The sequence below is a fragment of the Aulonocara sp. 'chitande type north' Nkhata Bay genome, linkage group LG3 (assembly GCF_057382095.1).
Source record: "Aulonocara sp. 'chitande type north' Nkhata Bay isolate Kocher_YH1m ecotype deep benthic linkage group LG3, A_spYH_male_GT1.1, whole genome shotgun sequence".
Classification (NCBI taxonomy): domain Eukaryota; kingdom Metazoa; phylum Chordata; class Actinopteri; order Cichliformes; family Cichlidae; genus Aulonocara; species Aulonocara sp. 'chitande type north' Nkhata Bay.
In genome coordinates this window covers 63,016,448-63,033,534 of record NC_141346.1, presented here as the reverse complement: position 1 = coordinate 63,033,534, position 17,087 = coordinate 63,016,448, and the positions used below count along the sequence as shown (strand labels likewise).

The following is a 17,087-nucleotide window of genomic DNA, read 5'->3' as shown; positions in this document are numbered from 1 at the left end:
AGTTGTCACGATGAGATGTTATCAGATTATTCTGTTATCATATGTTACCTTATATATGTAATCAAAGTAGTTGAATTAAGCTAACTGCTGTAGGTCATATATTATCCTTTAGTTTAGATGGTGTGCTGTGTATGTAGTTTAGTTCTCATGATACTTTTGAGTTAACAGAACATATTCACATATTAGTTTATTAGATAAGTGTGCATCACTCTGTATCCTTGATCTGCTGTGAATGTGTTACACTGTTTTCTTGACATGCTTTATTGTTGAATCATAAAAATAAGATTGTTCAGGAGACTCTGCGTCTAGGGCAGAAGAGCTAAACTACATTCCATACCCCCACCTTTGTAGGAAGACAGGGAGCCGAGGTCATAACTTAGGCGATGTAACAGAGAAAGAATGTGATGTTTGGGCTTTTACGACTAGGTGGGGGCCGCTAGAGGGTATAAGAAGCTGTGTAAACCGTCACCATTTTGAGACTTGCTGTGACCCTCTTCAGGCATGTCTCCCCATCATGATGGTTCTAAATGCTCTTTGTGTTGAATTGTATGGAAATAAATGATTGTTGATTGAGCATTTATACACCGAGTATTGTCCTTCCTTCAGCCCAAAGATTCAAAGAATTGGGAGATTTCAACAACTTGGTGCCGTGTGACCCGGATCTTTGGTGTGCTGAGGAGGTGCAGATTTGGCCTCTGGTGAGATCGTGAGGCGAGGTGAACAGAGGACCGGTCCAAAAATAAAAAGGTAAGCACAGCCTGTTGTATTATAAATACCAAATGTGCATATTGGGCTTTCCAAATTAATCTGTTCACTGAGTTACACGTATTTTCACATAAAATTTGTCGGTGTCTGGTTTTTGGCGCAAGATACGAACAACATAAGTTGAGGCTGAATTCCAGTGTGTTAAATAAACTGCTTCTACCGAGAAACTAATAACATACTACATTGGACTAGTTGCAGCCCACTTTACCTTCCACATTTAATTTTGTCGAAGACTGGCTTCTGTAGCAATAATACATTAGAATCTCTTGGAGACGCGGCCATAAGTCCAGTACATTGAGTAGAGGTTTTGAAGTTTGTTATGATGTCGGTTTGAGTCTTCGTTGATGTGGCCATGAAATTAGTATAGAATTAAGGAAAAGCAGCTGCTGGCTTACGGTGCGGTTGAACGCTGGCAACGTGTAAAAGCAAAACACGTCCGTAGGTTTTGGTTTATGATACGGTCGTGTTCCGGTGGTGCAGCCGTGAGTACAGCAGCGATTGGTGCTGATTTCAGTACATTGAATAGAGGTTTGACGGTGATTTGTGGTGTCGGTTTTTGCCTCGAGGGCTGCGGTCATAAATAATAAGTAAAATTTTACTTGCCATGAAATAAAGGTAAAGCAGAACCTGGTTTATGGTGTCGGTTTTGAGCCTCGGGGACGAGTGTCACTTTTATGATGCGATTTTGCCCCGTGGTGGCGGTCATAAGCGCAGAGAAAGGGGTATTTTGGTCTATGGTGCAGTGGTGCTTTAAAGGGTTCTAACAGTTGAGCTCAGAGGTTTCTGTGCAAATTTCTGCTGATGAAAAGCGCTCTCTGTGTGTCTCACTGTGGGTGAGTGTGTGCGAAGCTGCGAAGCGCGCTCTGGGTGCTGTTTTGTGTGTAAAGCGCGCTCTGGGTACTGTTTTGAGTGTGAGTGAGGCACGCTCTGAGTGTGCTTTCTGTGAGTGTGAAGCGTGAAACACAGTGACGGTTGATGTGTTTGAATAGGAGGACATTAGTGCGAAGAAAATGCTTTAAGATCAAAGGTTGACGCCTAGTGTACCTGTGGAAACTAATTTTGTTCATGGTTTGGCAACCCTCCTGTCTGTAGACGTACAGGCAGATTAAGTGCCGAGGTGGCGACTTGGGAACTTAGGACTCCCGCATTAGCTACGGAAATAACACTGGAACGGCCGTGTAACCACGGGTTCACATTTATTCCGGACTAGAACAAGACACATTTTGCCAACAAAGGTTGAGTCTAGATTAGTAAAGAAATAAAAAGGTTAAATTCCTCGTTTCAGTGGTTAAAATTGTTGTGTGCCTGTCCCCTGACGAGTGTGAAATTAAATAAAGAGGGAATTTGGAGCCACATAGAGATAGACGGGCATAATTGGGTGTATTACTCTGTGGTGTAATAAAAAAATAAAAATAAAAAGAGAGATAGTAAGAGGTGTGTAGTGGAGAATTATGGAGGAGTACAGAGAGGAATGTGTTGAGAGACTGGCGTGCAGTCTGCGCTGTAAAAGGTAGGCGTGTTGCCTGCTTATCTGTTTAACAGTGATGAAAATGAAATTAAACAAATCTCTTAGTGTGTTAATACAGGAAGCTGCGGACCTGGACCAACTGCCCCCACAAGCACAGCGGCCGAAGCAAAATTATAAGTAATGGGAGCCACACCCAGCAAGAATCAGCAGCTGTGAAACAGACAGCAGCGAGGAGAGAATTAGAGGAGAAATTAAGAGAAGTTTTAACACATAAAATTGGGGCCAACGGACTTGTGGAGGTTGGGAAGGCGTCCGGAGCATCACAACAAAAAGGTGAAACAAAAACACACACAAGCAGAGAAATCTGAGAGAAAGGCTCCTTTTAAGGTAACGCCTAGTTTGAGAAAAGATAAAATTAACCTGCCTGCCTACAAATGCACACACATGCAATGAAGAAACAGCTTACACTCATGAACACGTGAAGATTTTCCAGCAAGGCTAAAGCAGCGAAACTTAACATACACCTGTTGTTAAAGGATAAATACATTACTGACAAAGAAACTCTCTGGGTTGCAGGACAACAATTTAACTTCAAAGAAAAAGACACTGGTCTGACCAACCAGTGATGACACGACAAATTTAGGGGTTAAAAGATTCAAATTGTGACATGTTTTCTGCTGATTGATTGATACAAGTGATTACTGAATGAAAGAAAAATTTCTTTTTGGGCTTTTAAACATGACCTTAAGAATTTTAACAGGTGCATGTTGTCCTGTCAACTTGGTGGGTTAGGAGTTGATTATATCGGGAGAGAAAAAACAAAAAAAGGGGGAGAGAAGGCTGACACAGGGCCTGGTCCTGGTGTTTCTCCCGTCTCGTTGTAATACAGCCAACACAACATCATTTTCCTGTTCGTTTGCTTTTGTTTTGTTTTTGTTTTTTCTCTTTATGTTTAATTACAGGCTGCTTTGCCGGCCCTGAAAGCCGAGGCGGACTGGACTCCTGCTCTCCCCTATACGTGACACTGACCAAATGCTGCAACAGCTGGACCCACAACAACAACCTGAAAAAGTCAACAGTGCTGCAGGAATGTGATCTCATGCAGCAGAGACGGAGAGCACTAAACCTAAGGCCCGTTTCACTACACGGGGGAAAATTCTCAGACTGCGTCAGCTGACAGAGCTGTGACGAGACGCCCGCCAAGCCCGAAGGAAAAGTAAGGCCGAGCAAAAGAATGCTGACCTTGATAATGCTGCATTTACACTGTGCAAGACAGTGATGGACCAACACGGAGGATCGGGCAGCAAAAAGGGCGTGACCGAGACAGGAGGAGTAACTGAGGACAGAAGGCACCTCAGAATGGACAAAAAACACAGGAGAAGATGCAGGTTTCACCTGCGGTGAGCATGGACACTGGAGAAAGGACTCCCCCAATTGGGGTCAGAACCAGGACGGACTGAACTTTGAGCAGCAGCAGCAGCAATGGTCGCAAACAAACTGAAAAGGAGGAGGGCAGGACCCCAGGGCATGCTTCAGGCAGTGGTTTACCCAGAACACCAGAACAGGAAAGTGATGAACACACACACACACACACACACACACACACACACACACACACACACACACACACACACACACACACACACACACACACACACACGTCTACAAACACACAGATTCAGAATGAAGTGAAATACACACATGAATACATTTGCACTCGTTGATTGAGTGAGAAATGACGCACACACACATACACGCTGATGCAATGAAGAATGCTTTGCTAACAAAGCATTCCGATAGTCATTTCAATTCTGGCTCTTGTCCTGCAATTAGCCAGATTATATCGCTGCTGTGGGCCCGGTTCAGGGTCAGGGTAAGGGGTAAGCAAATAGGGTAAACATGGATACCCCCCCTATCACCAAGCAAGTAGCCAGTGAACTCTCCTAAGACAGAAGGATACACTTCAGTTCAAATGTCCCTGAAGCAATTGGTCTTTATATATTTTAAAGTATTCTCAACTCACCATGTCCAAATTTTGTGCTCAGTGTACATTCACGGAATATTTGTGAGTCATGAACAGAGCCTGGCCACTTGGCTTCCACATTTGTGATAATGTTGGCAGCATCACATATGATCTTCACAGTGCAGAGAACACAAATTAGCATCCATTACTATAATGAAATAATATGTTAGTTTGAAATGCTACAGGGAACTATGTACCTGCACATTAATGCTGTGGAAAGACTTCCTGTTCACATAGTCTCCTTCATTTACTGAAGGAGCAATGATTGGAATGTGAGTGCCATCTATACAGCCAATCACGCCTGGGAACCGTGAGAATAAATATAAAATTTAAGTAGTAGTCCAAGTATCACCACATCATGAATTAAGTTTTGGTCATCCTGATACCTGCAATTTTGTGGAATCCCTCTTTGATAAATCTTGTGGGTCTGTGACCGGGGAACACAAACGAGTACAGGAGACGTTTCAGTGCAACTGTAACATTCCTGACTGCCCGACAGACGGTAGCCTTGGAAACGTGCTCAGCGTCAACAATATTATACAGAAAGCTCCCGTTTGCAAAAAACCGAAGTGCAATACAAATAATATGTAATGAACTGGGAGGATGTCCGCGATGTGTCACATGCGTAATATATGGCCTGAGGATGTTATTCAAATAAATTATAGATTGTGCTGAAAAACGGTAACGTTCGCACAGAAAATCATCAGGAAATGATAAAATGTCCAAACGCGCTCTGATCACTCTCTCCCGGCGGTGAGCTCTGCGGAGAATTTGGGCTTCACGATCTACTGGCTCTTCAAGGAAGGAGCACGCCATGTCCGACACTTCCTACTGTCAGGTTTCCGACAAAGGGGCGGAGACAGTCAGGGTTAGTTGTAGTAAACCTGCTAGGGGGCAGGTTAGCTTCACGGAGTGTGTCGTCATAGTGACTCACTGAGGCTTCAGCTGAACTCGCTTTGTGAAACCGAAAAACCAGAGTTTTCGTTAACTCAGGGTATACTTACTCAGTTTTTCCACTAAACCGGCTTCCTGAAACAGGGCCCAGAACAGGAAAGTGATGAACATAAACACCCACACACACACACACACACACACACAGATTCAGAATGAAGTGAAATACACACATGAATACATGTGCACTCGTTGATTGAGTGGGAAATGACGCACACACACATACACATGCACACGCTTGTGCAATGAAGAGTGATGCACCCACACACACATACACGCTGATGCAATGAAGAATGCTTTGCTTATGCCGATATGCAAAATGCTGCACACAAACATCCCAATGCATAATTTTATGAGGAGCCATTGATTACCATTGATTACTTAGAATGTGTTATATGTCACTCAGAGGGCATTTATGTAGATTTTAGGAATAAGGTCTTAAACGGTTTGGTTATGAAAACCATGTCTGTGCGTGATGTCTGTTTATGGCTCAAGGCCTTGACTGAATTCTTTGCTGTGCTCCACACAGCCCTGGTGAGGAACAGTGCCACAGAGTGAAAAATGATGAATTAATAGTGTAAGTTTAGGTTGGAGTACGGCATTTTCTGTGATTGAGATTTAATTCAAGGAGGAACAAAAGGTTCTCATTCCCACACGATATTGTCCCAGCAGGAAGCAAAATGTTCCTGTGAACTTCTGGTTGATTGTTTGGTTTTGCTTAGCGCTAGCTTGATTTTATCAGTGAGCTTTGGCTTGTGTTCTTTCTCATAAGCGAGAGAGGATAGTTTTATGCTTGGACATGTCTGCAACGGGCCCTAGTTTGTGTTATTGTTGTTAGTGTTTTGTTGGTTATGTCTGTTTTCGTTTTTGTTACAGTGCACTGAGATAAAAAAATCTGAGAGGTGTGATCCACCGGTGGTGATATTTTGATATTTTGTGAGTTCATGATTTAACAATCAGCTCTTTAAACCAGGCCTGAAAGATTGAAACTTAAAGCGCTATGAAATATTCTTACAAAAACAGTTGCAAAGTGTCCTTCTCCATGATTGTAATTGGCTTGAGAGAAATTCACTTATATGGGACACTGATCACATGAGAAGTCCTGAGTCTAAAAGGATTGCAGCGAGTCAATCCAGAACAAAAGAACAAAGAATTGTTTTCCTTTTAAAATGATGACGTCATCTTGCTGGTGATGGAGGCTCGAATAGGTTGCGCGGGAGACTCCATTATCAGCAACATCTGGTATGAATGTGTGTGGAGGTATGCATGTGAATGGACTGTGATGGACTGACGACTAAAAGTTTTGACTGACTTGATACTGAGACAATGACTGCACCCACTTTAGGATTAGTAAATGTCAATAAACAATTCACCCAGCGGACAAGAGAAGGGTGGATGCTTTGCTTTGTTTTGTTTTGTTTTTTCAGGAGCAGGAGGATAAGAGAGACTGGAGGAGGAGACTGTAGCTTCACATAAGTATGAACTGCAGACTTAACACTTTGGTTGCTGATTTTGAGTTGATGATGTTTGCATTAAAGAAAACTGTGCTATATTAGCTGTGTTTTGATGAAGGTATCATGTTATATTATTGGGAATGCCAAATGCTACAGTGGAGAAAACTTTTGATATCACTCATGACTGGAATATGTTACTATTAACCATAGCAGGCCACTGTAAAAAAGTCAATTAAATTTTATAGAGGAAAATCGCCAAAACTTTAACAATACCTATGAATGACTGGCCACATTCAGAATAGAGATATGCAATAACAAACATTGGTCCACGTGATTTAGGTTCTCGCTTGAAATAGTAAGTTATTAAATGTAGAATATAATTGACAGGGACATTTGATAGGATGTGGTACTGCAAAAGAACAAGAGCAAAGTAAATAAAGAAAAATATTGTGTTTAGTTTGGATAAATTCAAACACTCAGAGGATCAATATGAAATAAAAACATATGCAAAATTTGTATGAAGTACATGACTGATAACTGTTCTGTCCTGAGCTTTTGTTTCTATAGCACCCACTTGACCACACCAACAGTTTCTCGCCACCAACAGGGGGTATTTGCAAAGAATAGGGAGGAATATCATCAAAACTGGGAAAGGTAAGCCCCGAAGGGGGTGATGACACCATAACTTTCACTTATGGTCAAATTCTTAAAATTTGACCCCAAACTTGAAAATTCTTCAAACATTTAGAGACAGAGGGGATAAACATAATGTCGCAAACCACATAAGGATGGAGCATTTGAATCAATAAGATGGTGAAATAACACGCAGTAAAATTTGGATCATGTTGATTATGTTTATTCCAGTGTGCAGAGGAGTCAATTCCCTTCACAAAGTTTATAAATTCACTGGAACCAAAATTAGGAGCACCCGGTGCTGCAAGAGTTAATAGTCACAATACCCAAGGATAAGCACAAGAGCATGACTGATATGATGGGACTGGGATTTTGCTACACTTAATTATTGCAGACACAACTAAAACTATAACTGAAACTAATCAAAACTAAACTAAACTAGCAAACAATTGGTAAAAACTGATTAAAACTGATATAAAATTGAAAATCTGAAGTCGAAGCTGAATAAAAATAAAAACGAATGAAAATTGCAAAACTATTACAACCCTGGTCCAGACTAAGATGGCGTTGGACATCTTCAGGGCAGAAAAGGGTTGGTGTGACCAAGGTGTGGTTTGGCTTGTTGTATGTACATTTCAAAATGTTACAGCTCTGGATGGACCAGTTACCAGGGCATGGAAGGATGACAGACTTTATTACATGAGGAGAAGGGAAATTTCCGGGATTGAAGATCCTCAGGGATGACAAGGCTGGAGCAACGGTACTCGAGAGAAGAATTTCTGATACTTTCTGAGATAAGATGTCACTAACCTTCTCTTTTAATTGTCTAGCTCCAATGAATTGACACATGGGAGTGTGTCAAAAAGGGGGAAGTTGAGTCTGAACATCAAACAATGGTTTTATGAACATCTGATGACTCTATTTGTGTGTTTAATAATTTAGGTATGGTAAAACTTAAGCTTATAAGGGGTAGACTTAGAAATGGTTCATTAATTTTTGATTTCTTTTACACACACATAGATTATGATTAGAATAAGTCCTGAACATAATATTTTAAACCAAATTTGAATCATTAGAACAACAATGGATAACAATATTAGATTATCAAGGCTAGGGAGAGAGGTGTTTTGGTTTTCTGTCTCTTGCAGAGAAAGGAAGAGACACCAGATGGGGACACGGAGATGTGAGGACCCTTCACAGCAGAGACAGATGTAGGGACTGCCGAGACAGCAACTGGGGTCAAGTGTCATGGCATGTTTGGGCTCCTGGAGAACATGGATCCTACAAACACAGCAATAACCATGAAGGGGTTGGCGAAAACCAGGAACATCAGACCAACGAGGTTCAAGAGGCTCTTGGCAAAAAGGGGGACACGGCGGTGATCCCAAAACACACAGATCTTTGTTTGAAATCAGGGCAGAATAATCCCCTGAACTGTGCAACGACCAAAGGGTGGTCTAACCCCGGAGGTCGAAGAAAGAAGCTGAGAATCACCCAACTGGAAGACACTGGTAGCTGCAGCAATAAAAATAAAGGTTAAAAGCTCCTTAGACAGAGGTTCTAGTCTAAGTACGTTTGAAAGGTATAAGGGGGCATTAAAAAGGGGGGAAAACTGGAGCACCAAAATAAAGCTGTGGGAGAATTGGGGAGTGATGGGAGTGTCATCTGTAACTGCTGTTATGGTTGTAAATCTAACTTTGCTTGCATCTGAACTGCGTGAACACAGAGGTCATCCCACATATGGTTAAAGGGGGACAGAGGGCCTCAGGACCAAGGAGAACTGGACCTTGCAATGCTGGAGTGTATGTTGTAAGTGATCTCTTTGAAGAAAAGAGATCAAAGGGGGAATTGTGATATTATTCTGTTATCATATGTTACCTTATATATGTAATCAAAGTAGTTGAAGTATGATACTGCTGTAGATCATATTATACCCTTTAACATAGAGTGTGTGATCAGTATGTAGTCTTAGTTTGCATTATACTTCTGACTTAAAAGAGTGTGAAAATCATTAGATCTATTGGATTGACCTGTATTACTCGACACTGTTGAATGTGTTACACTGTTTCTTGACATTTCATACTGCTGAATCATGAAGAGAATGTTGTGTGCAGAGGACCTTGTGCCGATAATAGAAGAGACAGACCACATTCCATACCCCCACCTTTCAGAAGAGCAGAAAGACAGGGAGCCGAGGTCATAACTTAGGCGCCGTAAAAGAGAAAGAATGTGAATATTTAGGCTTTTACGACTAGGTGGGGGCCACTAGAGACTATAAAAAGCTGAGCAACCCGTCACCATTTTGAGACTTGCTGTGACCCTCTTCAGGCATGTCTCCCCATCATGATGGTCCTTATGCTCTTAAGTGTTGAATTGTATGGAAATAAATGATTGTTGATTGAGCATTTATACACCGAGTATTGTCCTTCCTTCAGCCCAAAGATTCAAAGAATTGGGAGATTTCAACACTGCTTTGATGCACTGTGGTATGAGGTGCTAACCTGTTGACAGTGTTGGGAAGGTTAATTTTAAAATGTATTCCACCAAAGATTATAGAAGTAATGTATTCTGAATACTTTACAACTACATGAATGTGCTATTGCTGTGTGATTTATTACTATTACTGAAGGCTACTCGCCATACCAACACCAACTAGATGTTAAAATCTTAATATAAATGAGTAACAGTAGGTGGACATTAGGTAAGGCTGCACTTTTTGCAGCGATCTCGTGTAGAAAACTATTCCGCGCATAGATAAAACAGGTCAGCAGCTCCGAACCGTAGTAAAGGGACCTCTGGCTAATACGTCCGGTTCGTGTCGGGCTCGTAGCTGAAAACTAGCTTTACTTTGTTGTCTGGGTCAACTTTGCTAGTGAGAGACAGAGAGAGGCGTTGAAAGGCTGCTCCAACGGAACTTATTGTTTCGGAGGAAAACATGAACATGGTGTACAGTCGAGTCTTAACAGCTTCCTTACAGCTGGTCTCGTCAGGTACTCTTTTTGGCTTTAGTGGTTGTTATTATTATATTTACATGCTCCCAGCTCCCGTTTCTGCTCCATGACAGCTGTACTTTTCCTTTTTCTCCCTCCTCGCTCACAGACACATAACGGGTATGGCAGTCCATTCTCCCTGCAGCACGGACTACACTGCCCATGAGGCTACATTGTTTAGGGCGATGCCTGTAACACTCTGCTATTGCCTTCATATTAAATCATTTTTGTATAATAATTTTTAGAGGCTCTTATTGCGTGTTTTGTTTGGGTTTCCACCGGCGTGGAATTACCAAAAAATAGAGAGACCATAGCCTAACATATGAAACAGGTAAATACCGCCATGTAATCCATTTATTTCAACAAACTAACTGTATTCTCAATATCACCTATTGAACAGTAATTGTAACGGATACATTTACTCATATTTTGTATTTTAAATACGTAACGCCGGTGCATGTATTATGTTACTGCCCAACACTGCCTGTTGAGATCCTGAGATCCGCTCCTAGAACACCGACCTCCAACTCCTGAAGAGACACGGGTGTCCCTAAATTTAGCAAATATTAGCTTCAGGCTAGCTTGCTACGACGAATAGGCTAATACCAGCATTTTACCACAACTTCACCAGATGTAGCTAAAAAAAACTAAACTAATGTCCAGCCCAGTGGGACAGCAAGAAAAGATGACAAAAAATGATTACTTACTTGCGGTTTGGAGGTTCAAGCTGAAATTGAAGCAGCCATTGAAAGACGGGAAGAGACAAAGATGGCAGCTTGGTCAGCACTAGTGAGAAGGGTCTGGCTGCAGCCACTGTGGAGCTCCACACTAACCGGAAACACGTGACCTCCACAGTAGCCGGAAGCACGTGACCTCCACAGTAGCCGAAAGCACGTGACCTCCACAGTAGCCGTAAACACGCATGGATACCGTGGAAGTCTTGCAAGTTGATCGCAAAGGTTGGTTAAGTCTTTCTTAAATAAATTTGCCGTTAGTGATTTCATAATTCTAGGAATCGTCTAGTTTTCTTACAATGATCATGTTGCCACTTTTTTTGCGTTACAACAACATTCCTCCTTATTTTAATGTTTTTTCATCGTGCTCCATGGCAGAGAAACACACAAATATGCTTTTTCCTGGGCCTGGTTTAAGTAAGAGAGCTGGATTAACGGCTTCTGTGGGCGAGAAGAAGCAAAAACCACATTTTGCATTAGAGTATGATTTATTGTTGGCGTCAGAGATGCGAAATAACGAATACTTCAATACTGTACTTAAGTAGAATTTTCTGGTATCTTTACTTTACTGCTGTACTTTTTTGTGCCTACTGTATACTTCTTTATACTTCTACTTCTCACATTTTAGCACGCGTATCTGTACTTTGTAATCCGTACATTTGTAAATCAGCCCCCCACACGCGTGCTTTGGACGCAAGATTACTTCAAAATTTTGTACATAAATTTTATTTTAGACCCTGTACTTCTTACTTCGACTTGACTAAAAAGTCGAGTCGGTGCTTTCTAAACAGAGGTATCTAAACTGTAGTAAGGAACGTGTGTACTTGTGACACCTTTGGTTAGCGTCAACACTGTAAATTTCGTCACAAACAGATTTAGATATTTATCAATACTTCTATTCGTCATTCTTTTCTGTACAGCCTTTTTATTGCCCAGATTTTAGTTAGCCTCTGTTCAATTGACTGTTATATGTCAATAGAAACATGTCTCACAAATTAAAGTGTCTTGTAAAATATTTGTGGGGTTTTTTTCAAGGATTTTCTTCCCAAATCTATTACATGTCAACTGTAAATTGTTATTTCTGCTAAAACCTTAACTTAAATGTGTATATGGTGTTTATCTGTTTCTCTCTCTGTTTTAGATGCACACATCAATCTGGAATTCGGGCTTAAAGCCAGAATTGCAGGAATGCAACACGTGTTGCAGAGGACTCTTTCACTGCCCTCTGTGCCCCACTTTCAGCCCTACTGTCAGGGCAAAGATTGAGGAGCATCTAAGTGTGCATATAAAAAAATGCTTTGCCTTTCAAAGGTATGTTTGTATTAAATATACTTTATAGTTATAAATATGCACTTTTTTAAGCACTTCTGCAGTATCTTTGTTGACTTAAAAGTTGCTGTTGATATTGTACAGTTCAGTTCATTCATCTGCAACAAAAATAGTGTTTTTATAAAATATATTTTTATTTACTTTTCACCACTTTCCTTGACATAAGTTTTGTGATCCATACCATTTTGCTTTCATTATTGAGGTTGGCTTGGATGTTTTTGTTAACATGTACAATCTGATTGTTAGACAAATTGATTGCATTCTATACAACTACATTTAAATTACATCTGTTTGTTTGTTTGTTTGTTTGTTTTTTTCTCTTACAGATAAAATGATATGCCGGTGCAGGCTGCCTTGTAGGACAACAGGACACTTTCACTGCCCTGTCTGTAATCTTACAATCATACGGCGTGGGGATATGGCAAGGCATTTATTGTCTTGTCAGCATTCTTCAATACCAAGTCAGCCACCATTATCAGGACTGCTCCCCGCTGAACTCTCCGAGGAGACCCGTATTCCTCCGGCAGTACTCTTCGAGGAGCCCCGTCTCCCCCCCAAGGTTTTGTCTTTGGGATCTGAACCATTTTCTGAGTCTTTGTTAGAACATTCATATGCTCTACCCTCTGTGTTCAATAAAACTGCAGCTGATGGAAAGTCCATGAAAATGACATGCCTCACTGTGGCCTTACTCTTCGTAGCTCTGGCAAGCTATTTGCACACTGGAGAGAGGAAGCCAAAGCTGTGCTTGAAGGACAACACGTGCCCATTTTCAGACTGAAAAAGCGCAAGTTCCAGGAAGTCAGTCAGGTCAGTATTCACTTTAAACAGTAGTGTAATTACATGGTTGGTGACATTTGAATAACTGTTAAAAAACTGTTCTGCAACAGAGAAATAACTATGTTTTCATCCCCATTTGCCTGACACAGGAGCCAGCAGTTGTTGAAGATCTGCGTCCTGCTGTGCACTGGGTTGTCCAAAATAAGGCACTTTTCCGTGGACATGTAACAATGCCCAAATATCTGTCCTTAAATCAAGGGGACCAGCAGAGGGTCTTAATAGACATGTCAGAGGAAGAAGACACTGGAGCAAGGGACTTGTTCCTCTTTGTTTTTCAGTTTGCAGAGGACATGGAGCTCTTTTTGAAAGCATGTGCTGATGAGCAGGGGCTAAGGGTCAGTGCTATGTTTGACATGTAATGGACAAATGAAGGCACTGGCTGTGTTTGTTTGTTTGTTTAATATGTTGTTGTTGTTTTTTGTTTTGTTTTTTGCGTAGTACAAAATTCCAATTAAACTTATTTCAAAATGTTGTTCACTTTATTCTGTGTCCATACTTATAATAAAGGATTACAGTGTAACAGCATTAAATGTAAATGTAACAGCATTTTTTTTTAAACTTGTAATTTCAAAATAAAAAGCTTATTGTTGATATTAATAGTAAAGAATTGCAATCAATAATATTTTTATACATTTTAAACATTAACACTCTGGGCTCTATCCTGGCCATCTGTGGACACGTCACTTATTCTTTTTTTTGACTACTGCACTGCAGTGGACCAAAAGAATGACACGGGTTTGATCTTAAGGATCTAATAGTTGTGTGTGTTGTGCATGACATTGCCACACAAATATGTATTTGCAAGATAGAGTAGAATAAATTATGACGCATGAAATATTACATAGGCTGCAGTGAATTTCTGTTGATACAGCCTATTGAGCTTTGAGTTTCCCAGTCAAACTTAGCTTTGAAGCACCTGCTAAAAACACTTTTACTCTTGTACATTTCATAACAAGACACCATAGCGGAAATATTAACAAAATATATATTATTAAAAAATTCAAAGCTGCACATACAGCAACAAACACCGTTAGTAAATGTGTCCTGGAGTTTATGCAGGTGCAGAAAGTGCTGCTGCTGTAAGTCAGCCTAACAGCTTCCAGATCAATTATTTTTCTGGAAAGATGGTAGGAAGGGCATCACTGCTCATTTCTACAGTCTCCCAGATCTTGGAATACAATCCCTTTGTACCATGAAACCACTTCGCAGTACTAGGATTCCACTAAAACCTATAAAGAGAGTGATCCTGGAAGAAATGGGGCACACACTAGTGACCTCAACAATTGCAAGACAGCCTTTTCCCCGATGCTCAGATGGGAAAAAAAAGGAAGTTTCATGAAAACATTAGGACTTTATCACCGTTTTATCTGAAAAGTTAATGGTAATATATAACCTAACTGGCTATAAAGAGTAAAAAATTTAGATACACTTTTGATTTTGATGAAAAGAACTGGTGCTATTTTAAAGAGTCACGTCGGTAAAAGTAGAAAAATGTTTTAAGAAATCTACATTTTATAGCATTTTGTGAACATACACAAAAAGTGGCCATTTTTGGCAACAAACAAGCTGAGAGAGAGTTTTATATTTTTGGCTCTCCTTGAACAAAAATAATAGTGCATAATAATCAATGTTGATGTTAATCAATTAGATGTCCCAGACACTACTATTAATAATACAGCAGCCCCTCGTTTATCGCTGGTGTTACGTTCTAAAAATAACCCGCGGTAGGTGAAATCCATGAAGTAGCCAACTTTATTTTTTACAATTATTATAGATGTTAAGACTGTGAAACCCCTCACTACATGCTTTATACACTTTTCTCAGACAGGCATGAACATTTTCACACTTTTCTCTTTTGTTTAAACACTCTTAGAGTTCAAACCTTCGTAGAAACATGAGTCCAGTATTATGGAATGAAACCTAAAGGTGCATTTGAGGGTGCAAAACGTTTCGTCGGCATTGTTGTGTTTGTTTGGGAGAAAACTTACAAACATACAGTACAGCACTTCAGAGTTACACTGCTAGCGATCGAAGATTTATGTAAATTCGACAAGCTAAACGCATTCTGTACTGTACAGCAGGAGTCCCCAAGCTTTTTGCACCACAGACCACTTTAATGTCAGACAATATTTTCAGGGAACGACCTTTAAGGTGTCGCAGATAAATACAACAAATGAATAAAAAAAAGAAACTGTGGTATTTTGTAAATATAATAATAAACGTGACTTGAGCTGTGCGCCAACAACAATGACAGTGACATCCTCCTCTCTGCTTTTTAACGCTCTCTGGTCGCTATGGTAACGCGTAAATAGTTCTTTCAAAATAAGACACAGAAACTACAACCATACATTTCACACCGGAGGATCAACTCTCCCGGAACGGTACCAAAGGACTCACGGACCGGGACCGGTCCGTGGGCCTATTAGGGACCGCTCCTGTACAGGAGACACTGGATTAGATTGATTGACAATGGTCTACAGCAATCAGAACGCACAACGCGATGTACTGTAAAAATAATAATAAATCAGCAAAACAGCAAGTGTCACTTTTGGCCACGAACAAGTTAGGGGATGGTGAATTTTTTTTGAACAAACCCAGAGTGTTAAAAAAACACCCCACTTAAAACCATTTTATAGTAACAAAAACGCAATTTAGTTGTCGCTGTCAAAGTCGATTTAACCGAAGTTACGTGTTTACGGCGAGTGTGGAGGTCACGTGTTTCCGGTTACTGTGGAGGTCACGTGTTTCCGGTAACTGTGGAGGTCACGTGTTTCCGGTTACTGTGGAGCTCCACAGTGGCTGCAGCCAGGTCCTCTTGGCACTAGTGGCCTCTATAATATATATAAAAAAATTGTAAGCGAAAACAAAAAAATTACAGTTTCAATTAATTGTTTTTCACTATCAATTTTTTTTTCGGTTTCAATACAAGATTTTTCAGTACATTTATTTCAGTTACAATATTTTTTTTCGGTTTCAATCCATTTTTCGGTTTCGTTTCAAGGTGGCATCGTTCTGATTCCATAGACTTCTGCTCCTGAACCTGTGCGCACAGCGTCTGCAGGTAATGTAACTTTATTTAGGTAACTTTATTTATACCCAAAGGCAAGGTAAATTTGCTTTACAGAAAAATGACAGCATTTGACATCCCTTTAAAAACACACATACCTAGTAAATATATAAAACTCACTGTGACACATGCTTTAATATTTTGAATCAAAAACAGTTCTTATTTAATTCAGTGACAGCAACGGGGACAAAGCTATTTTTATAACGCTTTGTCCTGCATCTCGGAAATAGAAACCTCCGTCCTGAGGGAAGAAGCTGAAATTCACCCCTTAGAGGATGGGAACCATTTTTAAGGATTGATAAAGCCATCCTCTGTCCCTGCTCAGAGTACAGGGAGGCTAAACAAGACTGTGGCTCACCTATCAGACGACTGGACCATCTCACTATCTGATTCAGAGAGTTTTTCTCTGTGACAGAGGTCTGACCGAACCATGCCACCAAACAAAAGGATAAAACAGACTCAATAAAAGAACGAGAAAACAAAGATAAAATTTTTTGGTCAATGTGGAAATGAACAAGTTTCCTAAGGCAATAAAGGTGCTGGTGACTGTTGTATGCTCACCTTATTACTAAATTAGGCAGAGCACTCTGAATTGAATCAGGACATAAAGCACGGTCTTTATGTTGCTTTATTGAACACTGTCCATCTTACAACTAGCCACTTAACGGGGCTTCCTTCCGACAACAACATCCGGTTCAAAGGTCATCACCTTAAGACATAGCCATATCAATACATGACATCCCCCTTTTCCTTAGACTCAAACTTTAGTTGTAATAACTTTGATGTCTTTTTTTTTTTTTTCAACACTGAACATTCTTCTTGTCTTACTTTCTAAC

General features: G+C 40.4%; 1 protein-coding gene, 1 long non-coding RNA gene and 1 pseudogene across 3 annotated transcripts in view; 2 read left to right on the top strand and 1 right to left on the bottom strand.

The window, feature by feature from the left end:
• The window catches only part of LOC147336505 (uncharacterized), a 462,456-nt gene that overhangs the window by 160,080 nt on the left and 285,289 nt on the right, over positions 1-17,087 (bottom strand). The gene's annotated exons all lie outside the window — the stretch shown is intronic.
• Positions 1-17,087, top strand: part of LOC147336513 (NACHT, LRR and PYD domains-containing protein 12-like) — an 81,786-nt pseudogene that overhangs the window by 10,558 nt on the left and 54,141 nt on the right. The window lies entirely within an intron of this gene.
• On the top strand, positions 11,763-13,768 carry LOC147336518 (uncharacterized). Its single transcript, XR_015128299.1, has 4 exons — positions 11,763-12,329; positions 12,674-12,906; positions 13,046-13,154; positions 13,274-13,768. It is a non-coding gene; the product is annotated as an uncharacterized LOC147336518 (long non-coding RNA).